Raw genomic sequence first — 16,968 nt, 5'->3', positions numbered from 1 at the left:
AGCCCCATGTAATCAACTGTTAAACTAAAAAAAATCAGGGACTGTAATAGACGGAGAAGGTGAGGGGAGAGGGAGGAAGAGAAGGAGGAAGGGAGAGAGGGAGGGGTGAAAGAAGGAAGTGAAAGTTAAGGAGGAGGTAGGGAGTGTGGGATGGAGGAGATGAAAGTGGAGGGAGGAAGAGGTGTGACACGTGGCCGAAGGGAGGGGAGGGAAGGAGTGCGAGGAGAGAAAGGAGAAGTAAAAATGTGACGGGAGGAGGAACCAGACGCGTGCCGAGAGGGATAGGAGGGAGAGACGAAAGGGTGAGGGATGAGAGGACGAGGGAAGAGGAGAAGGAGGGAGGACAGCAACAGTGAGGTGGAAAACAAGGGAGATGAAAGGAGGGTGGAAGAGAGGAGTGAAATAGAGAGGGAAAAAGAGAGAGGGGAGAAAGAAAGGGTGAGAATGAAAGAGGTAAAAGGAAAGAATGCACGATGAGAATATCACAGGAAGGAGGTGGATAAAAAAGAGAATTAAGAAAAGGAAGAATGAGAGAATAAAAAAGAAAAGAGAGAAAGAAATATTCCAATAATACAAGGCACAAGGAAATGACTATGGGGAGAGAGAGAGAGAGAGAGAGAGAGAGAGAGAGAGAGAGAGAGAGAGAGAGAGATAGATAAGAATGCGTCTTTATGTGAGGTGCCGTCAAGATCACAACGAGATAGGTGGAAGAGGTGTGAGGTGGAGGTGTGAGGGAAGGTATAAGGTGTGAGGTGGAGGAAATAAAACGACAGGTATACGAGATAAAATGATAATTTACAAAGGCAGGAGGGTCTTCCAAGCTTATAATTTGGCTCAATAACTGGCAGTGGGTGGGCGTTCACACCTGGGCGTTTAACCTGAGTATACGGGTGTCCATATAGCCAACAGGCAGGTGTGTAATTAGTCAGGTATGTAATTAGAAAGGCGTATTATCAGGGTATATACAACAAGAGTTAATGATATCAACAGAAAGTTATGCTAAATTAGGTAGATATTTATTAAGTCGACTGCGGTGATTACACACTCAGGTATGCCCAGGTATAATTGTCTAGGTTACGAAGCACTGTTTACCTGGTCATAGTTTTTTTACGATAGACAGTATTGAAATTAATCTTGATGACAGGCAGGTACTGAACAGGCAGGTACTGAACAAGCAATCACAGACGTAAGCACAAGAGTGTCTTTATTACCCATGGAAGGCTAGTGATAGAACCCTCTTTTGTAGTCCAAGATCCAGAATGAGTTTTAGTGTATTGAGTACGTTATCTTCAACTCTCGAGTACGATATTAACCTTTTGAGTACAATGTTAACTTTTCTGAGTTTAGTGAATTAACATTTTGAGTATATTATCTTAACATCTTGAGTACTATGTTAACCCTCTTAGTATCGTGCATTAACATATTGAGTACGTTATTTTAACCTCTTGAGTACGACGTTCACTCGACATTAACTGACCGTCTAGCTAAATGTAACAACAACAAAAATTCAACCTATCCAAACGTCAAAATCGATTAATCTGACTTGTGATTGGCCGAAAATTGCTTTAAACCCTTAGACTTCACCCTTAAATGAATAAAAACTGGACTTGTATACAAAGGAGCTCTGTCATTAGCCATTTCGTTTTCTTTGCCAATGGCTGACTTTTTTTTATTAATTTTCCTGTGGACTGAAATAAACGAACGTAGAATAGCGAGGTGTTCAATTTAGCTCCGACGTTTTGCTTCGGGTTATTATGTGATGGGATCTCATCTTAGAGGTTTATTTTGATGTACTGAATACGTTTGAGAGTTAGTGATGAGGTGAATGACGAGGATTAGTCAAGGCTAACTTATAAAATATTCGATTCTAGATTAGTGTTGGTTAGGTGGGGTTAGGTTAAGTAAAGAAAGGAAAAGGGAGGTTGGGGGAGAGAGTAAAGAGGATGAAGAGAGGAAATTGGAGGAAAGGAGAAGAGAGGAAAGAGGAGGAAGGATGATGAGAGGAAAGAGGAGGAAGGCGAGAAGAGAGAAAATAAGAGAACAATAGTAGGAGAAGTAGGAGGAGGTAAGGTAGAAAAGAGGAAAGAGGAGGAACAGGAGAAGAGAGGAGGTAAAAGAGGGAAAGAAAACCAATAGATAACAAAGAAGTGAGATTATTACGCCATATATCTCGTGTTAACTCCGTAGACTTATACAGGAGTCACCGGTATTCGCATCCAGGTGACAAAAAATCATATATTAGTTCTTACCTGTGTTTATATAGTGCAGTTATATAGCCCGTCCGGACACACGTCATCGGCCCACAACGGAATCTGGGGGGCGAAAAAATAAGAGTAAAAAGAAATTCAAAATAGAAGCTTAAAAGACTTTATTAATCTACATCACGAAGATCCCGGAAAACCAGCTTTTTAAAGTGAGACAGTTTGTAAGAGTATGGAAACACAGAAGACAGCAGAGCATTCTACAGTTTGGCTGTGTGAGGAAAGAAGGAGGTACTATAACGGGATATTCTAGTGTGACCGACATCCACAGAGAAATGGTGGGCGCCGAGGGCAAGACGAGTGTTACGAACCCAAGGCCTTGCCGTAAGATCAAAATTATAATATATTTCGTAAATATTTCTGTTAATAAGTTATAGGAGGGGCTAATATATCAGTATTGGGTAGGGTTATATTTTTTTCTTTAATTAGCGTCGGATTATAGGAGTTTAATGCCTTTTGTCAATAGAGTCAGGGAAATCCACGATATACAAAACATACATAAATAGTGATGTACACACACACACACACACACAGCCTTTAAAATAATGCACCAAAATATCTCCCCATTACTCTTTTAAAACATCACAAACACCGTCAATATAAAAACCAGTTGGCATTACTATTCAACAGATACGTGTACTAGTAGGGAATAAAACCCCTTTGGCTTCTATTATAAACATGTATACATTTCCTCCAATTAAAAATACCTTTCCGGATCCTGTAGTTCACTCACTACCACCTGTAATAGAGCGTCATCCAATGGAAATATTATCTCAGGTAACTACTTAATATATACTATCTTGGCTATACTTATCGCTAACGACACTGTTCGCTAAGAGGAATTTTCATAATCACTTGAACTGACGTATAAAATTAGCAAGGTGGCAAGGCTTCTTTCTTTCCTAGTGTGTGTGTGTAATCGTGTCATTATTTATCCAGCCGTATAGTGTGTTGTGAGATGTGGGGGTTGTGGGGGTGTTGTGGTGGGGGTTGAGTGTTGGGAGTTGTGGTGTGGTGTTGGGGAGGTTGTGGTGTGGGTGTTGTGGAGGTTGTGGTGTGGGTGTTGTGTGGGGTGTTGGGGAGTTGTGGTGAGGTGTTGGGGAGGTTGTGGTGTGGGTGTTGTGTGGGGGTGTTGTGGTGTGGGTGTTGGAGAGGTTGTATTGTTAGTGTTGTGGAAATTGTGGTGTGGGTGTTGAGGAGGTTTTGTTGTGGAGGTTATGGTGTGGGTGTTGTGGTGTGGGTGTTGTGTTGTGGTGTGGGTGTTGTGTTTGTTGTGTTGTGGTGGTTGAGTTGTGGGTGTTGTAGAGGTTATGCCGTGTTATGTTTTGCCTCACCAGTCACCACCACCATCCAAGTGAGAAAAACTTAATCTCTGAATTTTGATACTTTACATTTATTTGTAGAGTCATTGAGCTGAACAAATAAAACATTACTGTATCATGCCTGCTATAGTGTGTGGACTTTGGGCCAAACCTGAGCCATGATCAAATGTGTCTTTGTATGAGGAGAAATGATATTTATATGTGGGGCTTGTATGTTACCTCAATAAGGGTGTAATTATGTGTGTAATGGTCAGAGATGATGCTTCTCCCGTCACGTAAATGATATTAGGTAAACAGATGAAGGAGAGGATGATGTGTGAGGGGTGAAGGAGGCATGAGAGAGTGAGTGGGAGTAAAATCGGTGAATGAACAGAAATGCGGTTGGGTAGACTATATATTGACTTTGTCTCAGAATCCGAGGCACCGCACCACACCACCACCGCCACACTACACCACCACCGCCACACTACACCACCGCCGCCACACTACACCACCGCCGCCACACCACACTCCATAAAGCTTATCACTATACTACCGTCTCTTTGCTTGAGGATAAATGAAGCGGTAGATTTATAACCAACTGTTTGAGCCTCACACTGCAGGACAAGTGTTATCCACTCCACGTTAAAAGCCTCCATAACTACATCAATATAAACGACCAGGTAATGAGTATATCACTGTGGTCCCAGGTTACTGTGTGGACCTCACGTCTCACCCAGTAACTAAGAGGCTTCGGATTCACGCTCCGATACTCCCGGGGTTCACACTTCACGGAGACAACGCTCAGTGTACCAGTCGGAAATGTCGCCAACTGTACACACACACAGAGCCAAAATTGTTGTACAGAAACATACATATACACACACACACACACACACACATATATATATATATATATAAATCTCACAAGTACACACAGGCAAACTTTCCGTACACACACACAGGCGAAACTTACACAAACACACGCACACACACGCACACACCGGACGGGAAAGCGAAACCGCCCTGTTGCTACCGGAAGAAGATAATGCAAAACAAGTAATTATCGAGGCTATGAACCCTCAGACGTAAGAGAGAGAGAGAGAGAGAGAGAGAGAGAGAGAGAGAGAGAGAGAGGAACCACCGGGACCTCCAGCAGGGAACCGCAAACTTCCTCCACCGTCATGCAGGTGTCGGGCCAATTATCCCAAATTTTTACCTCACAGGAACGTCCGTCAAACGTCAGCCAAGTCGATAAACGAAAATCTGGCACTCACGAGGAGGAGGAGAAAGGGGTTAGGAAACAAGAGGATATAATTATAATAATCGGCAATTTGCATACGTGGTTCAACAGGAAATTGCCTTATAATAGCGAGGAACAGGTATGTGCGTTAGACTTTGCCAAGGGACCACATTAATGGAATAGTTTGATGGAAGGGCTGCACCCCGCCGAATCACGCTGATATCATGGTTGTCAGGAGGGTGGCGGGGCGTGGCGGTGTAAGGTGCCTCAGACAAGGTTGTGGCGGCCAGTTTATAATATTATACTTTTCTTCTTGTTCTCTTTATAGTTACGCGGTAAAAAAAAACACCTGACTTTTATCTATTTTTATTTATATTTTTACTGTCAACTTCTCTGTGTCAGCCTGTAGTCGGTCTGTAGGCTTTTTTTTAGATGCGTCTGCAGTTCTATACGTGACTGACACTAACGACCAGAGAATATTAACTTTTTGTTCTATAATTATGCAGACCCACTTAAATACTTTACCTAAATTCAACTAAATATAAATGCACTATAATCTACCTGCGTCAACAGCTCTATATATGACAGGCTTATGATTGGCTTATTCATACCAAGAAGAAAAAGAGTTCTTTCATTTTTCTTTAACTTTATTAATCCTGAAGCGGTGTTGTACAGGTGACTCATAATTATCAGGTCTGTGAGTTTCCCATTACGAGAGAGACATCTTGGTTAGGTTAGGTTAGTGTAGGCCATGTTAGGTTGGGTTAGTTTAGGTTTGGTTATATATATATATGTGTGTGTGTGTGTGTGTGTGTGTGTGTGTGTGTGTGTGTGTGTGTGTGTGTGTGTCTTGGTAACAACACGCACACACACACACACCACCTGCCAACTCTACATGGACCACCAGCCTTGCGTGTCTGTCTGTTAACTTAATAACTTAAATTTTTACGACTTCCCAAGCACACTCAGCTAACTACAGTACTCTCTCTCTCTCTCTCTCTCTCTCTCTCTCTCTCTCTCTCTCTGTCAACTAATATCTCTCTTTCTGTCAAAGAAAATTTAAAAAAAAATCCTCAAGTGAGAAACAACAACAACATCCACCAGTCAAGTCCGTAAAGACAATCAACAAACTGACCAATCACAGCATCCGCCCCAAAAAAATAAACAAACACCAACATAGATAAACACCAAAACAAACATATCAAAACAAACCTTCGAAAAAACCTACGATTGAGGAAAGAAAAAAGGCAAAAAAAATAATAATAATACAAAAACAGAAAAAAGTAAAAGAAAAAAAAACAAAAAAAAAAGGAAAATTACAAAATCCCTGATACTAACTCCTCTACCACGCCTCCTTCTGCAAAACTTCCTCCTCGTGTCCCTCATAATTAAGCCATGATTCAATACACCTTCATCAAGCATGGGTCGGGAAGCTTGGGATTACATGGTTGTCCACAAAATATACATGGGCGGTACTTACAGCATACGAGGGTTGTATACCATATAGGAGGTCATGTTTCCTTGTGTGTGTGTGTGTGTGAAGATGGTTCTGGAAGGTTTCAAGTGGGGGAGGTTAGAGTGCTTGTTATTTAAGTTGGACTTGGGGAGGGGGGGGGTTAAGGGAGGTGAGAGGGACTTTGGAGGTGAGGAGAGGGATTGAGAGGGAGAGAGAGAAGAGGGGCGTGGATAATGTGGTCATTGCATCCAGATGACCTCGCCTCTACATCACACATAATAACACATCCCGTCTCCGTAAAGCAACTTCACCCACTTATTCTCGAGGAGTCTAATGACCCTCAAAGACCAATTGGCCCTTTTAGAGTCCCTCACAAACAACACCTGACTACCATACCTCCCTAGAGATAAAGACTAATCACTAGTTCCCCTCCCCACTCTAGGATCTTCAAGTTAATGAATCATCAAATCATCAATTCATCGAAAATATCCCAAGTAGGATATAAATGAGGTGATTGGATTAACTTCAAGTAAACGAGGTGGTGACGATAAACTACAGCCAGATAAAGAGACACACAGATGGAAAACGTCTGTCATTCGGTCCTAATCACATAGTTAATTTGATGAATATGAAGGAAAATTAACCATAGTGAGTAGAGTTAATGATACCGTTCTAAGAGATTAATGTTAACCCGAACCAAAAGCAGTTCTTGGAAATACTGAAGGCATTTTGTCTTTTTTATAAGGGTGGGAGGAGGAGGAGGAAGAGGGAGGAGGGAGAGGGGGAGGAAGAGAAGGGAGGAGAGGGGGGGAGGAAGAGAAGGGAGAGAGGGGGGAGGAGGAGATGAGAAAGGGGGAGGAGGAGAAGGGAGAGAGGGGGGCGTAGTTGTGGATTTATGGGAGTCGACCTTAACGTGTGTTGCAGGCTGAGGTAGATCGCTATGGATGTTTATGGCTCGGTATATGTCTTCAGGGAGGCGTATCCAAACTATCCACAGAGAGAGAGAGAGAAAGAGAGAGAGAGTGAGAGAAATGCAGTGAATTAGAGAAAGAATAATAAATTGAAGAGGACAGACACAAAGACAGACAGACAGAGAAACTATTCAAACCACCTCACCCGCCAATCAAAAGTTCACAGTACATATTACAAAACAGCTAAACACCCTGTTATCATAACTTCCACCTCAATAGACGTAGCCCCAGCGTTATAAAATATCCCAAGTTGCCCAGGTGTCGATCAGGTCCATCCTGTTAAGCCCAGGTGTCGATCAGGGTCCAAAAAGTGTTGACGATCAGGAGGTACCGCGGCTATTCTGATGGATGCTCTTTTCTCCTGATGGGCTGAATCGAGTTCTTCATTTTTCAAGTTATTTTTTTTTTTTGTCTGGAGCCATAGGATGAGGTATGCAGGGTAAATCAACTGTGCTTACGATTTATGATTCTGTCTCTGTGTCTGTTTCTCCTCCTCATTTTTGTTCTTATATCTCAGCTTTTTTTTTTTTATATAAGGTGGAGGAGAAAAAAAGATATACTGATAGACAAGATGATAAAGAACAGACAAGACACCCCCCCACACACACCATTAATTCCACCAACCCTCAATACTCACAACATTCAATCATCCTCGGCCGATAAACACGACCACAGATATGACTGTCGTTGGCTACATCGCACAGCCACAAACCAAAAAAAAAAAAAAAAAAACTTATCATCCTCCTTGTAGAATTATTACCTACTAGCTGCACCTTAACCCAACCTAACCTGACCTAACCTAACCAAAACCTAACCTAATCCCAACTCAACCAAAACCAAACCAAACCAAACCAAACCAAACCAAACCTCCAACCCAACCAAACCTAATCCCAACTCTAGCCTAACCTCTAGAATTAAACGTTCTCAGATGCACACCGAGACCCTAGAATTACTTTATTTCCTAGATCCATCGACACGCAGAATTAATTACAGATAATCGTAGGTATTTTCACAGAATTATCCAGATGATGAAAAGTACCGAACGGAGATGTGTCGCGTGCTAATTTAGTGTGTTCCTGTGTATGCAGATGTATAATGGAGGAGGAGGAGGAGGAGGAGGAGGAGGAGGCCAAAGTTGTTAGGTATGGGGTATATGAGAGAGAGAGAGAGAGAGAGAGAGAGAGAGAGAGAATTGATAATATGAAAGAGTAAATGTCAATATAAGATCAAAAGTGAAATTACTGATTGAATGTAAGTAGAAGACAAATCATCCATTAAGTAGGTAAGTAGGTAGGTAAGTAGAATGTAGAGGAACAGGTAGATCAGTAGATAATTAGCAATAGATATCAATACAGGTACATCATTAACAGGTAATTAGGCATGAAGACGAACAGGTAGATTACTAGGTAAGCAAAGAGGTAAATCCAGGTGGAAGTAACTATGAACAAGCAGGTAGATAGGTAGATAATTAGGCAGGCAGGTAACTCGCCAGGTAGGTAATTAGACAGGTCATTAAATAGACAGGTAAGCAGGTAAGTGGGATAATAAGTTATTGGTGAGGTGTGTTTTTAGGTAAGAACGAGGAAAGTGAGTAAGGAATTGGATATGAGAGAGAGAGAGAGAGAGAGAGAGAGAGAGAGAGAGAGAGAGAGAGAGAGAGAGAGAGAGACGAGTGAGAGAGAGAGAGAGAGAGAGAGAGAGAGAGAGAGAGAGAGACTAGTGCCAGAAGGAGAGATATGATGAGAGAAAACAAGAGGGAGAGAGAGAAGGAATGATATAGAAAGAAAAATGGAGAGAGAGAGAGAGAGAGAGAGAGAGAGATGGAACCAAAACAAAATAAGGGAATGATAGAAGGAAAAAAAATAAGGAATAAAAGGAAGAGAGAAAAAATAAAAACACAGAGAATAAATATATGTATTTAAAAAAAGGGTCAATTATAACATTATATAACACCAGTATGAACGGTGAACTAAGGTGTGTCATTCCCGTAGAGTACAGGTGAAATGTGGCGGCAATAGTGTGTTATATTTGTTCATCTGTCTGCTTGTGTTTGTCTGTCTGCTCGTGTCTTTTGTCTCTCTTTATAGTGTGTCTGTATGCTTGTCTGTCTGTCTGTCGGTCAATCTGTCTGTCTTACTGACCCCACGCCTTTCAGACTGTCAGATTCATGGCCTCTTCTGACACATACTGACACGTACGCAAACTAGTACACCTTTACACACACACACACAGTAGGTTGGTGAGTGGATGGGAGTGGGTGGGTGGGTGTGGGTTGGTGTGTGGGTTGGTGAGTGGATGGGAGTGGGTGGGTGGGTGTGGGTTGGTGTGTGGGTGTGTGGGTGGTTGGTGGTGGGGGTGGGTGTGGGTGGTAGGTGGGTGGTTGGTGGTGGGTGTGGTGGGTGTGTGGGGTGGGTGTGGGTGGGGTGTGTGGGGGTGTGTTTGGGTGGGTGTGGGGGTGGGTGTGGGTGGTGTGTTGGGTGTGTGTGTGGGGTGTGGGTGTGTGTGTGGGTGTGGGTGGTGTGGGTTGGTGTGGGGTGGGTGTGGGTGGTGTGGGTGTGGGTTGGTTGGTAGGTGTGGGGTTGGTGGCTGGGTGTGTGGGTGGGTGTGGGTTGTGGTGGGTGTGGGTTGTAGGTGGGTGTGGTTGTGTGGGTGGGTGGTGGGTGGGTGGGTGTTTGGTTGGTGGGTGTTAGGGTGTGTGTGGGTTGGTGGGTGGGTGGGTGTGGGTGGGCTGGGTGGGTGGTGGGTGGTGGGTGGGTGGGTGGGTGAGGGTGAGTGAGTGGGTGGGGTTGTCCCTCTTTAATAGTCTTCAAGAACTAATTCCACTTTGTTTTAAGTGATTGTATCGTTTTGCTTCCTGCTACCTCGTCTTGCCTCACTAACCTCAAGCCTCATAACCTCAACCAAACCTTCTTGCCTCAGTTCAGCCAAAAAAGTTGGCCTCACAGAACAGAATGACCCTCTCCTCCACCTCCCCCTCAGCCTCCCCTCCCCCCTCCCCCCCCACACCCCCTGAAAGCCCTCCTTCCCACCCCTCCTTCCTCACCTCCAAGCCTTCCCTGGCCCCCCACAACACTTTACCTGGTATATGTTGTTAAAGTCAATCAGAGGTGAGAGAGAGAGATTGATATAGATGTTTTTTATGTTATGTGAAAACCCCGTAGAGTATATCTGAGTTTATGTGATGTATGTGTGCGTGGGTGTGTGTTTTTAGGTGCGACTCACTCACACACACACACACACACACACATACAAAATCCATGTCTAATTTCACATCACATTACGACACAACCAAAACCCCTCCTTAATTTTTTTCCCCTCTCTCTGTGACAACTAGTCGTCATCTCACACAAGTTAACATCGCAACCCAATAATAACCATCAACAACCATAATAAGTGGGGTAAATACTGTGATAGTGTTGGAGTGGTTGTTTTTTTCCGGGGGGGGGGTGGGGGGGGGGGAAGGTGGTGGGGGAGGTGAGGGGGAGGCAGTTTGTGTGTGTTGGGTGAGAACGATAGCAGGTTATTGCGGCTGAGGAACTTGTTGACATTTTGCTGTGATTGATGTCTAGAATGATGGAATGTGATTGGTTTGTGTGTGTTGTGTGTGTGTGTGTGTGTGTGTGTGTTGTGTGCTTGGTTTATTCTCTCTCTCTCTGACAAAGAATGATGTTTCTTACCCGTATGTGAGCTATTTTAGCCCACCACTCCTTATCAAACCCACACACACATAACCCACCACTAACCCTAATCAACACAACCCACACATCAAACCCACACACACATCCCACCACTTATCAAACCCACACACACATAACCCACTACACCCTATCAAACCCACACACACACATATCAAACCCACACACACTCTTTATCAAACCCACACACATAACCCACCACTTTTATCAAACCCACACACATAACCCACTTTTATCAAACCCACCCACATAACCCACCACTATCAAACCCACACACACATAACCCACACCACTCTTTATCAAACCCACACATATTACCCCACCACCTTATCAAACCACTCTTATCAAACCCACACACATAACCTCCTTATCAAACCCACACACATAACCCACACCCTTATCGAACCCACACACACATAACCCACCACTCCTTATCAAACCCACACACATAACCCACCACTCCTTATCGAAACCCACACACGTCAAACCCACCACCCACTCCTTATCAAACCCACACACATAACCCACCACTCCTTATCAAACCCACACACACATAACCCACCCTCTTATCAAACCCACACACACATACCCACCACTTATCAAACCCCACACATAACCCACCACTCCTGATAATCCTCTTAGCTCAACATTCCTTGTCCATGTACCCAACCCAAGACTATGTTCTGAAATGTACCCCAACTCTCTCTCTCTCAACCTCAGGATTATTATCACGTCAGACAGAGGCGAGTCATTGGAGGTGACAGTATGGGGAATTAAGTTTCTGCCTCGTCTTGTTGTAACGTGAGCAGAGACACGATTAAAATTTTGTACCAACTATGTATATGGTGTTTCTTTGTAATGCTTTAGGTGAGGAACAAGATAGTTATGTGGTAGAAGTGTTATGTATCTGTATTATGTATTCTTTAGTGGGGGAATGTATGTCAGTGGGGGAGAGGGAGGAGGGAGGGAAGGGATTGTGACGTAATTACCGCACGTACATAAGGGTTAATGTTCCCAGTGTAAGTGTGGTGTGTGTTTTAGTAACGTGAGGAGAATGGTGATGATAATGTTTGCTTTTAAAGTATTTGTGGCTGTTGCATTCTAATGTTTTTAATGGTTCAAGACGACATAGGATTGGCTTAGGTTAGGTAATTAGTTCTACAGGTATATATGAAAGGTTATTTGTCTTGTAGTCATTATAAAGGTAAAGTAATTAATTTTGAATCAACAGGTAAATATGGATCCGAGTTTTATTGAAATTTTACAGGTAAGGTAATTAACTTTAAGCCACAGGTGTGTATAGATAGCTAATTTTCTTGCAGTCTTTTTTTCAGGTAAGGTAATTTAGTTACTCAGGTAAGGATGAATATTAGTCCTGTAGTAATTAGAGAGGCTTAATAAGAATGTTTTTGAAGGGAATGTTGGTAAAAATGTTGGTCAGAATTGGTCAGGATGTTGGTCAGGATTGGTCAGATTGATGGTCAGAATGTTGGTCAAATGTTTGTCAGGATTGATCAGAATGCTGGTCAGAATTGATTGTCAGTAGGTTATGTCCTCACAGCATAATGACTGCCTTTAACTGTACTTGAAAAAAAAAATCCTCGAACCCAAACACTTATCAGTCAGGTCAGAAGAAACAGACCAAAACATTCTCCAGCAATAAATGTTAAAATAAAATACCCAATGTTTCCTCAAAGCTGTACTTGCAAACATAAACTAAACATTCTCAAACCAAAACATACCAGTCAAATCATATAAAAAAAAACATAGACCCTGAGCTTTACTAAACACAACTTAAACATTCTCCAGCAATAAATGTTTAAATTGGTCAATGTTTCCTGCAGGTACAATGGCTGCGTGATCAGCGTGGAAAGTGGAAATGACCGTAACAGGTATGGGCAGGTGGAAGGAGGTAAGATGCAAGCTGGGGTAAGAGAAACTGTTTTGAAGATTAGTGTCAAGTGTGTGTGTGTGTGTGTGTGTGTGTGTGAATAAAAGTCTGGCTGGAAATACTGTACAGAACTAGTGTAGTGACGGTGAGAGAGACAGAGATAAATATAGAGTCAGAAAGAAACAGAACAAGAATCAGAGAAAATATTACTTGATGGTACAGGTTAGGTACGACCTGTACCACCAACTCGTACCTGACCTGTACCACCAGCAAGTACCTGACCTGTACTACCAACTGTACCTGACCTGTTTCACCAGAGTGCCTAACCTGTACCACCAACAAGTAAGTGATGACAACCAACCAACTTGGTGTTCCAGGTCAGATACTTGTTGGTGGTACAGGTGTGTAGGTAGTACTGTGGTTTGGTGGTAAGGTCAGGTACTAGTTGGTAGGTCAGGTACTAGTTGGTGGTACAGGTCAGGTACTAGTTGGTGGTACAGGTCAGGTACTAGTTGGTGGTACAGGTCAGGTACTAGTTAGTGGTACAGGTCAGGTACTAGTTGGTGGTACAGGTCAGGTACTAGTTGGTGGTACAGGTCAGGTACTAGTTAGTGGTACAGGTCAGGTACTAGTTGGTGGTACAGGTCAGGTACTAGTTGGTGGTACAGGTCAGGTACTTGGTGGTGGTGGGTTAATGTACTTGTTGGTGGTACAGGTCAGGTACTAGTTGGTGGTACAGGTCAGGTACTAGTTGGTGGTACAGGTCAGGTACTAGTTGGTGGTACAGGTCAGGTACTAGTTGGTGGTACAGGTCAGGTACTAGTTGGTGGTACAGGTCAGGTACTTGATATAATTTAAGGACATGAATTAGATTGTGTCATCATGAACCAGGAGAAGATATGAGAGAGGAGAGGAGAGAGAGGAAGACCGGATGGACGGTATTCATCAGGCCTGCAGGTTGAGACCCATGTCATTAAGTCAGGCCAGACCTAATTACGATACATACCAGAAAGGAGAGTGAATAATGACGATATAGCCCTGATCCCGCCCTGACCCCCCCCCCCACCATCCTCGACTGATTACCATGCTCGTCTGTGTTATGGTTGGCTATGACGATCTATCACTCTCTGCCAATTACCACTCGGAGATCTTTGTCTGAGGAACCCACCGCCTCACTGTCTGGCGGGCAAGAGAGCACCCGTCATCTCTAAACATCACCATCAGATCTCGTTACACAGGTGCGTCTCTTTGCCATATGAAGGAGGTGTGTTGAAGGCAGGGAGTAAATTCTCGGTGTATTTGGACTTTTGGTGAGAACTGACAGGTAAGACTCATCGCTCGTGTATCACAAGTGGAGCAAAACCTCACCTCGTACTCCCCACGCTCCGCTGACCGTGATGGAGAACCAGGTGTGTAATAAGGAGATGGACGCTTCTCGTGTGTGTGTGTGTGTGTGTGTTAGAGGCATCGCGACACTAACCACCTCTTGACTCTTATCTCTGATGGGCTTTTCTACCAGCGTCAAAAAATCTCACTACCAGTAAAACAAGAACATGAAACAGGTTCTTATGATACTTGTTCCTTCGTTACTTGTTATATACACGACGGCTGTATTTGTTTTGTGCTCAGACACTTGACGTAGGTCTCAATTTACGTTGGCTGGAGCGTCACGCCACAGGGCCCATTGGTACATTTTAGAGCTACTTTTTGCTAGACTCTGCGGGCAATAAACCCGATCGTTACTTACTGCAGGTCGATGAAGTCTGTAATATACGTCAGAAGGCGATGTATGATATCAAGGGCTGGAACGGAATGCCTCTTAAGTTATGGCTGTCATAAAGGTGGAAACGATTACCTATGGCCGATTGGAGACTTTTTTGCAGGTGGATCGGTCGAGGGGCGCAAAGGTGTGGGTTATCTAAGCGAGCCTTCGTTAACCTGGCAGGTCTTGAGTAACACACGTCTGTTCTGAAACCTCAACACGTGGGACCAAAACACTCACACCAAGAACGTAAATGGTTTTTGTTGTAGCACACGAATATTTACATTAACTTCAGCGTCAAATGTTCTCCCTAAACAACAACAAAACACACAGTCAGTTCACCACAGCACTAACCTCAGCATCAAGAAGTCCTGTCAGCTACAACACTATATACAGTATATATCTCTCTATCCCCCAAGACGCTCCACAGGCCATCATTACTAAGCAGTTCACTACCCGAGGAAGCACACGAGAGAGAGAGAGAGAGAGAGAGAGAGAGAGAGAGTTTTGCCTCAGCCTCGGAAGGACTTGGGAAATGGTAGTATTAATCGCTAAATGTCGATAAGCAGCCAAGGTAAACTGAGGAAGAGAACAAAACTGATATAGGTAATGAAGTAAGTGGGGTGTGAGTCAAGTGCGATGGTTCATTACGGGGGAGGGGGAGGGAAGGGGGAGGGGAGGGGTGAGTTGAATGATGGGTAAGAGTTAAGTTAGTGATTGAGAGCAAAATATACTGTAAGCGTCTTGGTGGGTGATTAAAACTCTCGAGAACCTGTACAAGGCGTTGGTTTTTAATTAAGGTTTCTGGAGATATCTATTACTAAATATAATACAATATTAAAACAAAACCCAATTATTCTCCTGCGTTATTTCACAAACATCACCACAACCCGTGTCTCCAAACGACACCGTCGCAGTAGTAGTATATCACTGTTTTGAATGAGTGGCTATTGGTTGTGTAACGGCGGATGTGATTGGTGGATAGATTTGCTATAGGTCATTTACTGTAGGTTGGCTGTTTGGAGACACGGGTTACCACAGCTGCGAGGGTTATTAAGCACCGTTCTCTATGTCTTCGTGGGTACAGTAGACAACGTTAGATATTTCTCAACATACATTGCTCGCCGTGTCGCCATTTGTTTGGTTTTAATTACGAGGTTAGGTTAAGGCGAAGAATCGTTCTGTTGTGGTGTGGGTATAGGGTATGGTGGTGTGGGTATGGTGTGTGGTGTGGGTATGGTGTGTGTGGTGTGTGTGTGGGGCATGGTGGTAGCAGGCATGGTGTGTGTGGGTGTGTGGGGTATGGTGTGTGGTGTGGGTATGGTGTGTGGTGTGGGTATGGTGTGTGGTGTGGGTATGGTGTGTGGTGTGGGTATGGTGTGTGGTGTGGGTATGGTGTATGGTGTGGGTATGGTGTGTGGTGTGGGTATAGTCTGTGGTGTGGGTAGGGTGTATGGTGTGGGTATAAGGGTATCAAAACAATCTCTAATTCACGATACTCGAAATACTCAAACAGGGAAGACGACCTATCACCATCCTGGCAACAACTTCGTGTACGTGTTGTCTAAGACCTTTTGTCAATCTATTTATTTCCCGATGCCACTAACCTTACAACGCACTCTAGCCTACCTCTCTCTCTCTAGTCAGTTCTACCCTACCTAGCAACAAGCACTCTTTAATATATTCATTCGTATATATCAAACATCAAGAGCTATTTTATTAGAGGAGAAATTATTCCCACAAGTCGTGATAGGAATTACTCCCAGTCGGCATCACCATTGTGTTTCGAGTAGCCCCACCAAACTGAGGGTCACTGAGGCCTCTTGTGAATTTCGATGCGTTCCGCTGCCCAATGACTCAACTCTTTACCGGTTTGGACTCTGAGTTAATGAATTCATAAACTTCTAATGATCCAATTAGTGCGTGTGATATATGAATCCGTATGTATATTGACAGTAATGGACCGAGTTTCTTGCGATAATTGATCTCGATAATTCACATCATAATAGGAGATAATCTTGGTTGGTTATACTTTGTAATTTATAGATATATTACCGTATGCAAATGAGGTACTGTTTATCATAGACAGTGTTTAGTAGATCATTAAGATACGTAGTACAATGAAAACTTAATTCCTATTCATAGAGTGAAGAATTTAGCGAGTTTTCAAATTGGGTGATTTCAATGAGACAGTAAGTACAAAGTATGGTAACTACCTCGGATGGTACATTGGCCAGTATGTAAATTAAATTGATAAATACTCGTATCATCGAGAAGGTACACACGCTGGTCGTTCAATCAGGGGGCGAGCAAGTCTTATGACACACACACGAGGGTCTAGTTGTGAGCACGTGTTAGTACCATGGCTTAAACTAGGGTTGTCATCAT

The sequence above is a fragment of the Homarus americanus genome, unplaced genomic scaffold (assembly GCF_018991925.1).
Source record: "Homarus americanus isolate GMGI-L3 unplaced genomic scaffold, GMGI_Hamer_2.0 scaffold60362, whole genome shotgun sequence".
In the NCBI taxonomy this organism is placed as follows: domain Eukaryota; kingdom Metazoa; phylum Arthropoda; class Malacostraca; order Decapoda; family Nephropidae; genus Homarus; species Homarus americanus.
The sequence above is the reverse complement of the archived record's forward strand: the minus strand, read 5'-3'. Positions refer to the sequence as shown.